The following is a 15,249-nucleotide window of genomic DNA, read 5'->3' as shown; positions in this document are numbered from 1 at the left end:
GTTAGGTTTCCTTCAAGGTAATTAGAAGGGTATCTCTGGTTGGTCAGCATTAACCAAGTATTGTTGTGTGCATATTGTCTATTTGTTTTGTTATATTTTATATTTTATCATTGCTTGGTAATGACTAGAGAAGTCTGTAGTAAACAGGTAATTGTATTCCACAGAATTGTGACTTGTATATATTTAAGCTACCCGTCCGCCTAGTAGGAGTAGGGTCGCCTGTCCAACCTCGTGGGTTTTCTCCGGGTCTTCCGGTTTCCCCCCACTGCTAAAGACCCCTACGCGCAAGCGAATTATTGAAATAAAGTTGAACCATGTGTTAGTCCCGAAATGACCTAGTTTGTGTCGAGTGGACGTTAAACCCCATTTCTCTCTATCTCACCGCCTAGTAGTAATAAGATATCAGTTTCCTAGCTATTAGTTTTATTTATCAAATAGTATAGTACGGTTTCTATTTCCTTGATTCGTCATACAAGTAATGTTATTTACTGAGCATGAGATATATATATGATTTGATCCAGAAAGATTGCATTATGAATATTTCTATGTTTGAATTATATAGTCAATGGTATTACTGTTTATTAAGTCCGTTTGTTGATTTAAACAATATTTTTATTCAAATAAGTTGGATATTGTATACATACACTGTCAAAAGGTATAAGGATTCAAAAACAAGCCAAAGGCTTATATTAATTCGTCTCCTTATTTAATAAATATACTACAAATACAATTGTAATATGTACACTTCACATATAAAAAAACATTTAATAATATGGTATTTTCTATTTACTATTAATCGTGCATGCAAGCAATTTAATAGTTTGTGTCACTTACAGTACCTTACCATTTCATAAGTCCGTTTGTTAAAATGTATTGTTCTACCAATGATAGACCACGCCCTTAACGTTCCCAAATATAAACACTAGGTCAAGCCTTGGACTTAATCCTAAGAATTTTGAATATAATTTAGTATGTCTGAGAGCACTTTCAAGATATTTATCATTGGAATTTAATAATAATACAGTGTATGCCTGCTGTAGAAGTTTATATTTCTGATTCTTGATCTTTAATGCAAATTATCTCTGTACACAAAATGTAAATGTATAATATAGAAGGCTGAGATGCCAATGTTTTATATATTGTGTTGAACAGGTTCCTGGATTGCGAGATATTCCCTAGTAGTTTGTTTTGTTCTCTCGTTTAATCAATATTGTAGGAACACGATCGCATGAGAAACGATTTCAAATGAAGTCAAACAATCAAAGGGTAACGCGTCACAGTCAAACTTGCTTAGTATTGTTTTGCATGTTGGTATACTGAAGAAATATGTTTTTTTGTTTTTCTAATACATCCCGCTGGTTGTCTAGAATATAACTAAAGCACAACACAATTTACTGAGAGAGAGAGAGAGAGAGAGAGAGAGAGAGAGTACATCCGGCTTTCATGTAGTTGTCTTGGACTGTCAGATGTGATGTGTGCCAACATGTTACTTAGACCAATGTTTCCAGCAATTGTTTCACAAATAATAAAACTGTCATTGTGTGTAGACATTTCCAATTAATGACAACTCTCAAATCCTATGATTGTGTTAGTCGACAGTCAAAGCATACATGGTGTGATTGGCATTTGTTAATTTCATAGGTGTCGCCAGTCTGAACATTAGTGTCGTTAATATGTTGTAAATAAAGATTGTAATTTGATCTAGTGAGTATAAACTGAACTCATGTGTAACAATATACTCTGTACAGGTAAAACTGTAGTTAAAGGGACAATAACACTCTTGCTGGCTTGACAGCTCCAGAAAATAACAAATAGCCTTATTCTAAGTACTGGATGTATAAGTGTGTCTTACCTGTTGTGTAAATTATCCATTAAATCCTATTCTACTTGTCGAGAGGGTTCAAAAATATTTTTAAATCCAAGTCACATTTGAAAAGCTTTGCGTCAGGCTTTTCAAATCATTTAGTTGATTTTTTTTCAATTTTTTAAATTAGGTGTGTTAAGATGAAATTTGTATCATCAATCAATTGGAATATTGTAAAATAGTACAATTTGTTGACCAGAATAAAGATTGGGACATATTATTCAGTTACAACAAGAGTGGTATTGAGCCTTTAATGAATCAAACACCGATACATACCCTACATGTATACACTATAGTATAGAAACTTCCTTACTTGATGGGGCACGGCACGTAATAAATCCAACTTCAGTTGTTATATCTTTACAAGACGATGTTAGGAAAATGAACGAATTAAAAACAAATGGAGTAGTTAAATGGTTGCCTGTATCTCAAGTATGATGCTGGTATATATCCAACACTGTCGCTGATACACGAACTTGGCGTTTCTATTTAAATACTTCCGTGAATATCGTCATAATAGAATATCTATAAATATCCACATATAAACCCGTGATGATTTTATTCCTGTATGTTAGATAGAGATAGAGATGGGTTTTAACGTCCACTCGACACAAACTAGGTCATTATGGAACTAAAATTTGGTTCAATTTTATTTAAAAAATTCGCTTGTGCGTAGGGGTCTTTAGCAGTTAAAGGAAACCGGAGGACCCGGAGAAAATCCACAAGGTTGGACAGGCGACCTACTCCTTGTCACGTACAACCGAGGAATCGAAACCAATGACAGACCTTATGATACAACACGCACGCGCTAACCATTAGCCCCCCCCCCTCATTCCTGAATGCACCTTTAGAAGGAATGACAATGGTTTGAACACCAAATGATTTTACTAACTGTTATCAAAATGTAAATTTGAAGAAGCCACAAACCTAAATGTTTGGAAAAATAAATTTCCAAATATTTATTATCTTACAGTATGAAGAAATGGTTTTGATATGTACAGAGATCTCAAACATATCAATATCTTACAGCATGGAGAAATGGTTTTGATATGTACAGAGATCTCAAACATATCAATATCTTACAGCATGAAGAAATGGTTTTGATATGTATGGAGACCTCACACATATTGATTTTAACATCGAACATAATTTTATACCAAGGCAAGATTAGTTAAAATTAGTAAAACTGTTGATAATTTATGTACTGTTTGTAAACAAAGCAAACTGAAGATATTATTCATGTCTAGGTATATCAATATTAATTACACTCATTAAAGATAAGCTGAAATAAATATTATTAACTACCATATCTATGTGGTATTCAATTTCGAAATACGAACATCCCATATAAACTATGCAACTATAGATGTTTTATTTGGTTATATAGATACATTATGATAAATAAATGTGTTTATTGTATAGATATGCATGGTAAAGTTATTAAAGACAGATCTAGCAGATACATCATTTCACATTAAGCATTATTATAACACTATAAATAGCAACTTTACTAAAGAATTCATATGGACTTTCGTGTTTAAAAAATAAAATCAAACGGAACAACTACACTTGATTTATGAACGATTAAGATATTTTGAGATAATTATGTATTGTATATTAAAAGGAAATTATTTTAATATTATACATGAATTATTTTAATGTTTTATCTTACATTTATGAAAAGAAAACAAAAGATATATGTAAAATCCAAAATCCATTATAAAAATGGTTTTAACAGCATCCATTTTATTATGCTTTTTAAAATATTTATTTTTATATTTTAATCAACATTGATATTGGCTGTATACTGTATATAAAACATGTATTACAAACTATGCACATCAGACAAACTAACACAAAATTCACCAAAGTGTTCATTTCATATTAGGCTCATCGTGTTATCAGTGCACATTACGTATATTATGGCGGGGGAAAGCGGCAAAAACCTAATGTTATGTAGAAATGTCTAATTCAAAACACACATGTAACATAATAATGCCATACCAAATACTTAAAACGTCTAATGCAAAAAACAAAATACAAGAAACCCCTTATACAAAATACCTCATTCGTCTATTGCAAAAGACAAAATACAAGAAACCTCTAATACAAAATACATATAACCTCTTATGCACAATTGATTTTACAATCTGAAACATCTACCATAAGCATTAGATGACATATCTCGTTGTCATTACTTACGTTTCTCCACTGAATTATCTTTATTTAGGTCAATGTCAAGGTCGAACTATTTTCTAATCGACACAATGATTTCTCCCAAACGAAGGGAGCTAACTCTAGTTTATTGTTCTCGTCATGGCTGTCGAAATTATCAGCGAACTCAAATGACTGATAACAAATTTAGCTTATAAACTTGAAAGTAGGCAATCCATTGAGTATGTTGCAAGAGAATTAGACATGGTGTCTGGTATCTTGTCAGAGGTATCGGTGGAGTTTGAAGATTCTCAAATAGACCATGCCATGCAATGTTTGTCTTCTGCATCTGATCTTGTGAATACCATGCTTCAAGTTGAAGTTCAACAACAAGCGCAAGGAGAATCTTTTGGAGTACAACCAACTTATGTGTACGGGAAAACGGGCAGGCCAAAGAACCAACTTATGTGTACGGGAAAACGGGCAGGCCAAAGACTGAAATACCATTGAGCCAGCTGGAATTTTTGATAGAGTGTAATTTCAAGCAGAAAGATATTGCCGAACTTTTTGGAATTAGTGTCAGAACCTTGAGGACAAGGCTTTCAGAGTATGGCATCAAATATGGAATAAATTCAGTACAATATCTGATGAAGAACTGGATGTAAAAACTGAGCAGATATTAATAAACCATCCAGATGTTGGCTATAGATCTGTGAGGGCACACTTACTTAGTGATGGAGACAATGTTCAAGAAATAAGGGTTCGTGAATCTGTGAGAAGAGTGGATTTAGAAGGGTGTATATTGCGGCATCTGACCATTTTGAAACCAAACCGACGCAAATGTAATGTGAGAGCGCCAAACTCCTTATGGCATATTGATGGCTACCATAAGCTCATCAGGTAAGTCTGCCAAAACTTCTATCACCAGTATTTCCATTGTATGCTCACCCTGTGACTGGGTTTGATAGACAACTCGGTTAAGGCTTTAGTAGAGTTCACGTATTTTTTACTAGTTACATTACACACCAATAGACCAATGGTATTGCTGGAGGATAAGTCTGATAAACCTTTAGCTTCAAGTCCAATTCAGAATATTTTCTTGAGCTCCACAATGATAAATACTCTGCAGAGGGCGCTTGGGAGTCAGGTATGTTTACCTGATGCCATTCTGCAATTGGGTTTGTTACCTCTCCATTTTTTTTGGTAGTTATATTTCTTTCATGTAGGCCCTACTGTTATGTTAATTACAAATGGGCTATAGGCAAAAGCCTGTTGATATTCATTAAATTTAAATTTTTCTTCATGGAGTTAATATGTAAAAGTCTGTTTATTAACAGATCAAATTATACTATTCAAAAAAAGTAGGGGATATTTGATTTTGGGGGCATAATACTAAAATATGCATATGACTACGAAAAAAGTCACTATAGAACCTAACAGAAGAAACATTTCCGGTTACATGTGACGCCCAAACGCACCAATAGCTCCCGCATGGAATGCAGGTGATGCTTGGGATCATCATGGGGGTCCAACCCAAGATTTGCACGACTCTGACTTTGAATGTTACAGTCATTGTGGCATTGAATTCCAGGGTGGAAACATCAGTTTAATTGTTTTAGTGACCAGAAAACAAATTTTGATATGCGTCGGCTTACCCAAAATGAAAGGTTACGTGCCCTTGGCATGCTACAGATCGGCACAACACAGGCGGTTGTGGCGCGGACGATGAATGTTTCTCAGTCTGTCATAAGCAGGCTATGGTCCAGATACCGTGATACACAATCTGTACAGGACAGACCACGCTCAGGTCGACCAAGGGCGACAACTCAAGCCCAGGATCGATTTATCCGTACCTTGGCCTTGAGAAATCGTGTCATCACAGCAAATCAGATCAGCGCTCGTCTTCAAACAGACACTGGTGTGAGAGTGAGTGGCCAGACGATTCGGAATCGACTGCATAGGGGTCACCTTCGCGCCCGACGTCCTCGCGTGATCCCTTGTTTGAGAGATCATAACATTCAGGCAAGACGTCGTTGGTGTAGGGATCGTCAACACTGGGATAATCGACGCTGGAGCAATGTGATGTTTTCAGATGAGTCAAGGTTCACTGTTGATTTTTTGGACAGACGTAGGAGGGTGTGGCGTCGTCGAAACGAGCGCTTCCAAGACGTTAACGTCATCAGACATGATCGATTTGGGGGTGGTTCTGTTATGGTGTGGGGAGGCATCACTGTTGCTGGAAGAACGGCTTTACATGTTGTTGCAGGGCGTGTTACAGGCCAGTACTACCGGGACAACATCTTGGCAGTCCATGTTGTGCCGTTCGCACGACGTCATGGCCGCCGTTTCATCTTCCAGGATGACAACGCAAGATGTCACAGGGCCAGGATCGTTACAGGTTACCTCCAACAACAGAACATCAGCACATTACCTTGGCCAGCACTGAGTCCCGACCTCTCCCCCATCGAGCATGTCTGGGACATGCTTGGACAGAGGTTACGTCAACGTCAACAACGTCCTGCCAATGTCCAAGAACTTGCTGCTGCGTTGCAACAGGAATGGGACAATCTGGACCAAAATGACCTTAGACGTCTCATTAGGAGTATGCCACGTCGGATCAATGCTTGTTTGGCAAACAGAGGAGGATTTACCCGTTACTGACTTGGTTGTGATGCTGTGGTAACTTTGCTGTTTGACCCCGGGTATCATTTTACCCTTATAATGGTCAGTCTGTGCCTTACTTAGTCTAACGATCATTTGGAATAAATCGATGAATGTGAACTTCATTTCATTTTGTCATTTGTTTCTTCGTCAGTTTCATTAGGTGACTTTAATAACACTTAAAAATCAAATATCCCCTACTTTTTTTGAATAGTATATATTGTTACAGAGTGTGACTATTTAGATTTGTAATTAGATTTTTATGTTTACTTTTTGCAGTAGGAGAATGGTTATCCATGGTGGAATAGACAGTTTCTCCAGATTACCTGTATATTTAACAGTTTCTGATAATAACAGGTCTGAGACTGTGGTTCAGAGTTTTATGGAAGCTGTCCCAGTGTATGGTATTCCGCAAAGAGTTAGATCTGACAAAGGCGGTGAAAATGTTCTTGTTGCCAAATTTATGGTTGAACAAAAGGGAGTAGGAAGAGGCAGCCATATAACTGGACGCAGCATTCACAACCAAAGGTTTGTGTTTATACTGTAGATTATGACATTACACAAGTCAAAAAACTTTATTTTTCTCATAGCTCCACTATGATCGATATGTGGCGGTTATTGCTAGCCAGACAGGGCATGCCCACCCTTCTGGAAAACCTGATGCCCTTCTGCGACTGGGTTTGTCAACCCGACATCACTTTCAGAGAGTCCACATAGTTAATATTGTCTGTTAGGTATTTTTATTGACTACCAGCTTTACAAAATATTTAAAACATAATATAGCCTACACTCTAAAGGTCAACTTGATGAAATTAATAGTCATGTCAAATTTGTCCCTATAGCTTAATTTCAAGATTGAAGCAAAATTTCATGTTATTAAAAACAAACAGAGAAATATTTAGCTGTTACTGATAGTGATGTTAGTACTGTAAAAGTTTATTATTTCCAGTAAATGTATTTTATCTTTTCAGAATTGAGCGATTTTGGCGAGATGTGTGGACAGGCTGCATTGGATTATTTTATAATTTATTTTGCTCAATGGAGAACCAAGGTATTCTAATACCTACTGATGAACTACATCTTTATGCCCTGCACTATGTTTTTTTACCAAGAATTCAGAACCACCTTGATTTTTTTAGAAATGCCTTTTTGAGACGGCCATTGAGAACTGGCCATATGTGACCGACCACAGCTAAATGAGTCAGAATGCGCGCGAATCAATAATGAGAAAGACAAAATAAGTGAAAATATTGATTTTGATCAAAATTGAGATTTTCACAAAAATGAGTCTATAAATATACTATCTATCGACACAAAAGATCAAAATAGCAATAAAACATTTTAAAACACCTGTATTTGAACTTTTTGTAAGAGTACCGTATTCTTAAATCTGTCCTATTTCTTAAAATTCTCGGCTAATTTAGTTATTTTTTTTCCCTCGCAGCGGGACGACCGGTCATTCCTCTTGCATAATAATTGGCATCGTTGTAAAGCGGTGCATCTCTAGTTTACGAATATGATCAAAATACTGTCGATGAAATCATTTTGAACGGATACCATCGAGTTTTACCCCCCCCCCCCAAACAAAAAATATAAATAAACTCAACCTGTTGCCCAGACAAAGCCAAATGTTACATCAAAGCCAAATGCACGAAAGTGAACGTAAACATTTCTTGACTATGAAATTGACATTTCTATAGGGACTCATATTTTGATAACGTCAAGGTACCTGAAAATAATAATAGACCTATCGTACACGCAAAATCTTATTTTAATTCACGTGTTAAATGAACACGCGTACAGCTGTGGTGGCTTCTTTGATGAATATCCAATCAATAATCTTAATCTCCTGACCACTAGCTGACACTAAGGTGCTAATTAATTGATGAGATTAATCTCACCAAAGTTATAATATACACAACAGACTACAAATGTATAGATTGTTCTTCAGTATAACACTATCATGTGAATATTATGCCGTATGTGTTGTGGGTGTTTTTATACGAATTGGGTGCATTTATTACGGTTTTCATCGTCAGCACCCTTGAAATCCTAAATAAAAAATATATTAAACGACAAAATAGCAAATAAATTGCGGAAATAGTCGGATCAAATTTTTACTACGATTTTCATCTTCAGCACCCCTGAAAACCCATGGAAAGATATATTCAACGACAAAACAGCAGATAAATGGCCTGGTTGCTATGTGATTTTGTTTTAGAACATACCAAATCTTTGACATGCTTTTTCTCAAAACTTACTTTTGTGAGTTGGGTAGCTTCTAATGGACACAGCTCAGTCAATGTTTAAGAACAATAACTCAATTTTCAAAATTTCCTCATTGTGACTCAGTATGCTATGGGGGGGGGGGGGCACATATACTGGTTTCTATTCGTCTAAAATTGATAAAAAAAACCCCCTAAATTTCTTATTTGATATTTCTATGGGTAGACCAAAGGGGCGTTGCAAGCTAGTGTCCTTCTGTGAAGTATGGCTCTACACGTCATCATAATTGTCATGCACTTGTATCTTCCCTCATTTATAGTGGATGTTATTGAAGTACTATTCGTCGTGGGTTTTTTTTCTACACCGATATAAGTTTGCAATAACTGAGTGGGATTATATAAACTTTAATGTTATCTATGTATAGTTAATTCACAATGCATAATATTTATATCTGTGTATATTTTTGTGTTTCAGTAAACTCTTTACTTTCGCCTTTAATAGGTTAGGAGCAGAACAGTAGGACGTTAAACCCCATTTCATTTCATTTCATCTTTAATACATTTTTTCTAAATTGAGGACTTCCTCGATCGATTTTCCTAGACACTTAAAAACTACGCGCTCCAATACTAGTAAAATAATTCTTCATCCACTATTATGATCAATATTACCGCAATAATCACATAACATTAATAGTTCTAGATATTATGTGAATATTATTCCAAGTATTTCCCGATGTTCTTAAAGTTAAATGAATTGTTGAAATAACCAAACCATTCATGGGAGACAACCATACAAAAGTGTTATGCATCAGTAAACAGACCGACGACAACAATACAATATTATATTGTTAGTTGTTTATAAAAGTTCAACTGTATATCGATAGAGTAGCTACATATCAAATGTTGACTAAATACGGAGGAGAGGGGGGGGGGTATGGGGACGCCCCGAAAAGTCATTTAATCAACCAAAACAATGCTGGTGTGAAGATATTTATCGCCATTCATTAGAGAACTACAATCATATTTATGACTAGATACAATGTAACTTATATATGGCTATACACACCATGTTAGCCTATTTGATATACCAACCTAAAAATAACAACGCAGTAGCAATGGCTACTTTAGTTTCATGTCACCCGTACAGAATAGCAGCCCAGCGTCAAATCCCTGTTGACAGTTATTCAAATAACGACCAAGTCACTTATTTATTCAATTATAACCTCAGATTATCTAAACTTTAGATTTAAAAGGTTCAAGAAATATTCAAGACAAAATCTACCTGAGTTTATCTTCCGCCTTTAGCCGGTTCTATTTCTATTTATAGATGAGGGCGCTGTCGTCACACCTGGCCACAGATCACGAATGATTTCCCGATCGACTTTAATGTTAATTCTCGTCTCTTAGACCGACTCTAACTGTTACCCAAATTTTCGTTGGATAAAACGCTTTCTATCACAGACGGGGTAACATGTAGCAACCTCTTGCCCAAAAACACGTATGAGGTTCACCATGGAAAACTTGAGATACACAAACTGAAAGTAGAGACCGTTAAACATACATTTCAACCTAACCAACCTCTTAACTCCTGTAGCCTTCCGCCTCAAAATCATGAATATTAACCAAACCTTGACTGAAAATGTATATTCAAACCATGCAAAAAGGGGAGAGGGAGGCAAAAAATAAATAATTGTTGAGCCGGATCCTATATATGGGTGAAATTTCAGGTATCAGCAAAAAGCCTTTTTATTTGCAACATACTGGTGAAACAAAAATCAAAATTAAAGAATAACTGCAAAAAATTTTTGTGATCAGGTCATGAACAATGTACATGTAGTATCTGTCTTTTAATGGTATTACTTACGGGTGGCCCGGAGCTGCATGTGTGGCGCTCGGAACCGAAAATGACACAACTCCGAAACCAGAAGTCCAAAGCCACCAGATTGAGGTTATTCCCTGATCCGAGCTACCCCTATATACCAGACTTCAGCCTCAGGACAGCCCTGCTGTTGCCACCAAACCCGAACATACAGACAGACACACGACAGTAACAAATATTAGTATATATAGCTTACATAGTGATGGACTGTGTAGAAGTTTCATAGATAACAGCAGAATCCCCGTACCTGTCATATACCAAATGTAAGCTTATGAATTAAAAATATCGCAGTCTATAAATTATTTCATAAAATCATAATACAGAATCATTCATTCTGCACACACTTCATTTCATAAATAAAACAAGTCACATATCAAACATTCATGTATTTTAAAGTTAAATAGTGGAAATGTGTCGTACCAGTTTGTGGAAATGAGGATCAACAATCAAGTCATCGAATCAGTAAAATAAAGAGTGGGGGCAAATACGGATTCATATCTTTTAATAAAATGCGCCACCCAAAAAAAGTCAATTAGTGTCAGAGGATGGACGAGGCGTGACCGTACTAGGGAATAAACAAGACTAAATACCAAACTAAGAGTTCAGTTTATATAATACAAGATATACAACAATTCTTTTTAAGTACGTGCACTGGACCATTATGAAGTTGCTGCCGTCATCTAAACAGGTCCATCCGTCGGCAATACCATATATCATACCATTCATCGGCAACGACAAATATACCATTCCCAGAAGACACGGTCCATGCATCGAAGATACTATTTACCGGCGATTACTCATAGACGATACCATTAATAGGCGATACTAACCAGCTACGATGCCACTGATAGACGATACCAATCACATAATATAGGTCCTCCATCGGCCATACCATCTTGTCTACGATATCACGCTAGGTGGAAGTGGACGTAATACCTCAGAAACGAACGAAGCTATACCATATATCGGCGATACCATTCATCAACAAATATTCATCGACGATATCATTCACCCATAGGCAATACCATTCACCGGCGATACATTCATCGGCGTTAACAATAGTGATGGAACTAAAGTGATCACTAGCATGTCACCCATCGTTGATTAAAATATTCTACACTCAACATCTATTAATAGGTACCCAAATCGTGCCTGGAAAATTAGAAGAGGATTTTTTTTGCCCCTGTTTGAAAATGTGCCAACACTAATGATATTGTATTTAGGATGCATGACATTGAACAAACTACATAATCTTAATCTACTAGTTGTAATTTGAAATGAATGAATAAATGAAATAGTTTTTTTTAACAACCTGGTTGTCTGGTTAATTGCAAGGTTAATCATAACAACAGATTTTGATGCATCTCCACAATAATTATTCATAGATTGGTCCACATTAGTCTGGTCTATTAAAAACTTATCACATTGTTTGGGTTTATCCCAGCTACTCCTAGGTGATGCATGTCTTACCACATGGAAGTCAGCATTCAAACTGTACACTTTCTTTGAAGCCTGAAAATATTTGTACCTACTTATGGTCACAAATATCATGTAAGACACAAGGTACAATTTTATGGATACACAAGTATTGAGTTTAATACAAGCAAAAGATACATGTATGTGAAAAGTAGACAAATATATATACAGAATATGTGCATGCAACAAAAGTAACAATCGAATACAATTAAAACTGAACATCTTTGATTAAGGGGTCATTTACAACTAAACCAACACAATGTAAACTCCAACAGGCATTACAGGGGGAAACTCTATTATCTATAAATCAGTGTATTAACACTATAAATGGGCAACCCTTAACCTGAGCTATAGATGAATAATAATTTAAGGGGAAGTGTATATGTGTGGGCGGGGTAATGAGTGAGCAAAGGTGACCCCTGATACAAGAGAAACCATAAATATACTATTCAAAAAAAGTAGGGGATATTTGATTTTGGGGGCATAATACTAAAATATGCACATGACTACGAAAAAAGTCACTATAGAACCTAACAGAAGAAACATTTCCAGTTACATGTGACGCCCAAACGCACCAATAGCTACCGCATGGAATGCAGGTGATGCTTGGGATCATCATGGGGGTCCAACCCAAGATTTGCACGACTCTGACTTTGAATGTTACAGTCATTGTGGCATTGAATTCCAGGGTGGAAACATCAGTTTAATTGTTTTAGTGACCAGAAAACAAATTTTGATATGCGTCGGCTTACCCAAAATGAAAGGTTACGTGCCCTTGGCATGCTACAGATCGGCACAACACAGGCGGTTGTGGCGCGGACGATAAATGTTTCTCAGTCTGTCATAAGCAGGCTATGGTCCAGATACCGTGATACACAATCTGTACAGGACAGACCACGCTCAGGGCGACAACTCAAGCCCAGGATCGATTTATCCGTACCTTGGCCTTGAGAAATCGTGTCATCACAGCAAATCAGATCAGCGCTCGTCTTCAAACAGACACTGGTGTGAGAGTGAGTGGCCAGACGATTCGGAATCGACTGCATAGGGGTCACCTTCGCGCCCGACGTCCTCGCGTGATCCCTTGTTTGAGAGATCATCACATACAGGCAAGACGTCGTTGGTGTAGGGATCGTCAACACTGGGATAATCGACGCTGGAGCAATGTGATGTTTTCAGATGAGTCAAGGTTCACTGTTGATTTTTTGGACAGACGTAGGAGGGTGTGGCGTCGTCGAAACGAGCGCTTCCAAGACGTTAACGTCATCAGACATGATCGATTTGGGGGTGGTTCTGTTATGGTGTGGGGAGGCATCACTGTTGCTGGAAGAACGGCTTTACATGTTGTTGCAGGGCGTGTTACAGTCCAGTACTACCGGGAAAACATCTTGGCAGTCCATGTTGTGCCGTTCGCACGACGTCATGGCCGCCGTTTCATCTTCCAGGATGACAACGCAAGATGTCACAGGGCCAGGATCGTTACAGGTTACCTCCAACAACAGAACATCACCTTGGCCAGCACTGGGACATGCTTGGACAGAGGTTACGTCAACGTCAACAACGTCCTGCCAATGTCCAAGAACTTGCTGCTGCGTTGCAACAGGAATGGGACAATCTGGACCAAAATGACCTTAGACGTCTCATTAGGAGTATGCCACGTCGGATCAATGCTTGTTTGGCAAACAGAGGAGGATTTAATCGTTACTGACTTGGTTGTGATGCTGTGGTAACTTGCTGTTTGACCCCGGGTATCATTTTACCCTTATAATGGTCAGTCTGTGCCTTACTTAGTCTAACGATCATTTGGAATAAATCGATGAATGTGAACTTCATTTCATTTTGTCATTTGTTTCTTCGTCAGTTTCATTAGGTGACTTTAATAACACTTAAAAATCAAATATCCCCTACTTTTTTTGAATAGTATATATTAATTCAATAAACTGAAAGTCATAAAATGTTACCCGTGTGGCATTATGAGTCACAATAAGGAAATTTTGAAAATTGAGTTGCGTCCCTGATAAACCCAGATCTGAGACCAAACACTGATTTATCCACACAAATACAAAATTATTTTCACTGAGATTTCACAAATCATACAAGAATATGTAATCAAAATTTATCCATGATGATCTTGATGATGTTAACTTTACATAACATACATAGTAAGGCGAAAATCACATTTATACTCAAGAGCTTTTTGTTGCAGCTATACAGACGCAGTGAAAAGTTGCTCCTTTACAATAACGTCTACAGGTGATGGCTCATTTGGCATATTGTCGGGAATTGAAGGGATAATATTGTCAGTTGGTGTCTGCTGATGGAAGGAAATTATAATGAGTCCTTAAAGGCACCCATAGTATATTCATATTTAACGCGATAGCTAATCTGGTGTTGCCCTCATACAAAAAGGGGGGGGGGGTGGATGGCTGAATGGTTAGCGTGCGCGCGCTGTATCATAAAGTCTGTCATTGAGTCGACTGGCATGGTTTCGAATCCCCGGTTGTACGTGACAAGGAGTAGGGTCGCCTGTCCAACCTCGTGGGTTTTCTCCGGGTCCTCCGGTTTCCTCCCACTGCTAAAGACCCCTATGCGCAAGCGAATTATTGAATTAAAATAAAAACCATATGTTAGTCCCGAAATGACCTAGTTTGTGTCGAGTGGACGTTAAACCCCATTTCTCTCTCTCTCTCTCATACAAAAAGGCGGAACCACGAGAGAAACTATCGCTGTCAAATGTTTTAATGGCTAACTGCAGGGGATCTGTAATCCTCTCAGACTTTATTGATTTATGCAAGGCGTTAAAAAGAGACGGGGTTTTATTAATATTATTATAAACATCTCTTTATACGACTTAATCTAGTGAAGATACAAACTCGGTACGAGATGTCTTAACTATACGTTTTTTCGGTGCTATATATCTGCTTTTCAATGTTTTGTATGGATCTTCGTTGTTGTTATTCTCTGGAGATGCAGTTGCTGCCGCTGAAATC

General features: G+C 37.2%; 1 protein-coding gene across 2 annotated transcripts in view; it reads right to left on the bottom strand.

Moving 5' to 3' along the window:
• The window catches only part of LOC130013069 (uncharacterized), a 29,927-nt gene extending 19,502 nt beyond the window's left edge, over positions 1–10,425 (bottom strand). Inside the window, exon 1 of one of the 2 annotated variants that reach the window (XM_056101529.1) lies at positions 10,187–10,425. The gene's annotated coding sequence lies outside the window, so the exon portion shown is untranslated. Of the gene's footprint in view, positions 1–2,177; positions 2,201–10,186 lie in introns of those variants that run through there. The other variant, XM_056101530.1, reaches the window with a different exon arrangement.
• Positions 10,426–15,249: the final 4,824 nt, after the last annotated feature.

This window comes from Patella vulgata, chromosome 6 (genome assembly GCF_932274485.2).
Source record: "Patella vulgata chromosome 6, xgPatVulg1.2, whole genome shotgun sequence".
NCBI lineage: Eukaryota > Metazoa > Mollusca > Gastropoda > Patellidae > Patella > Patella vulgata.
This window is presented reverse-complemented; position numbering and strand designations above follow the sequence as displayed.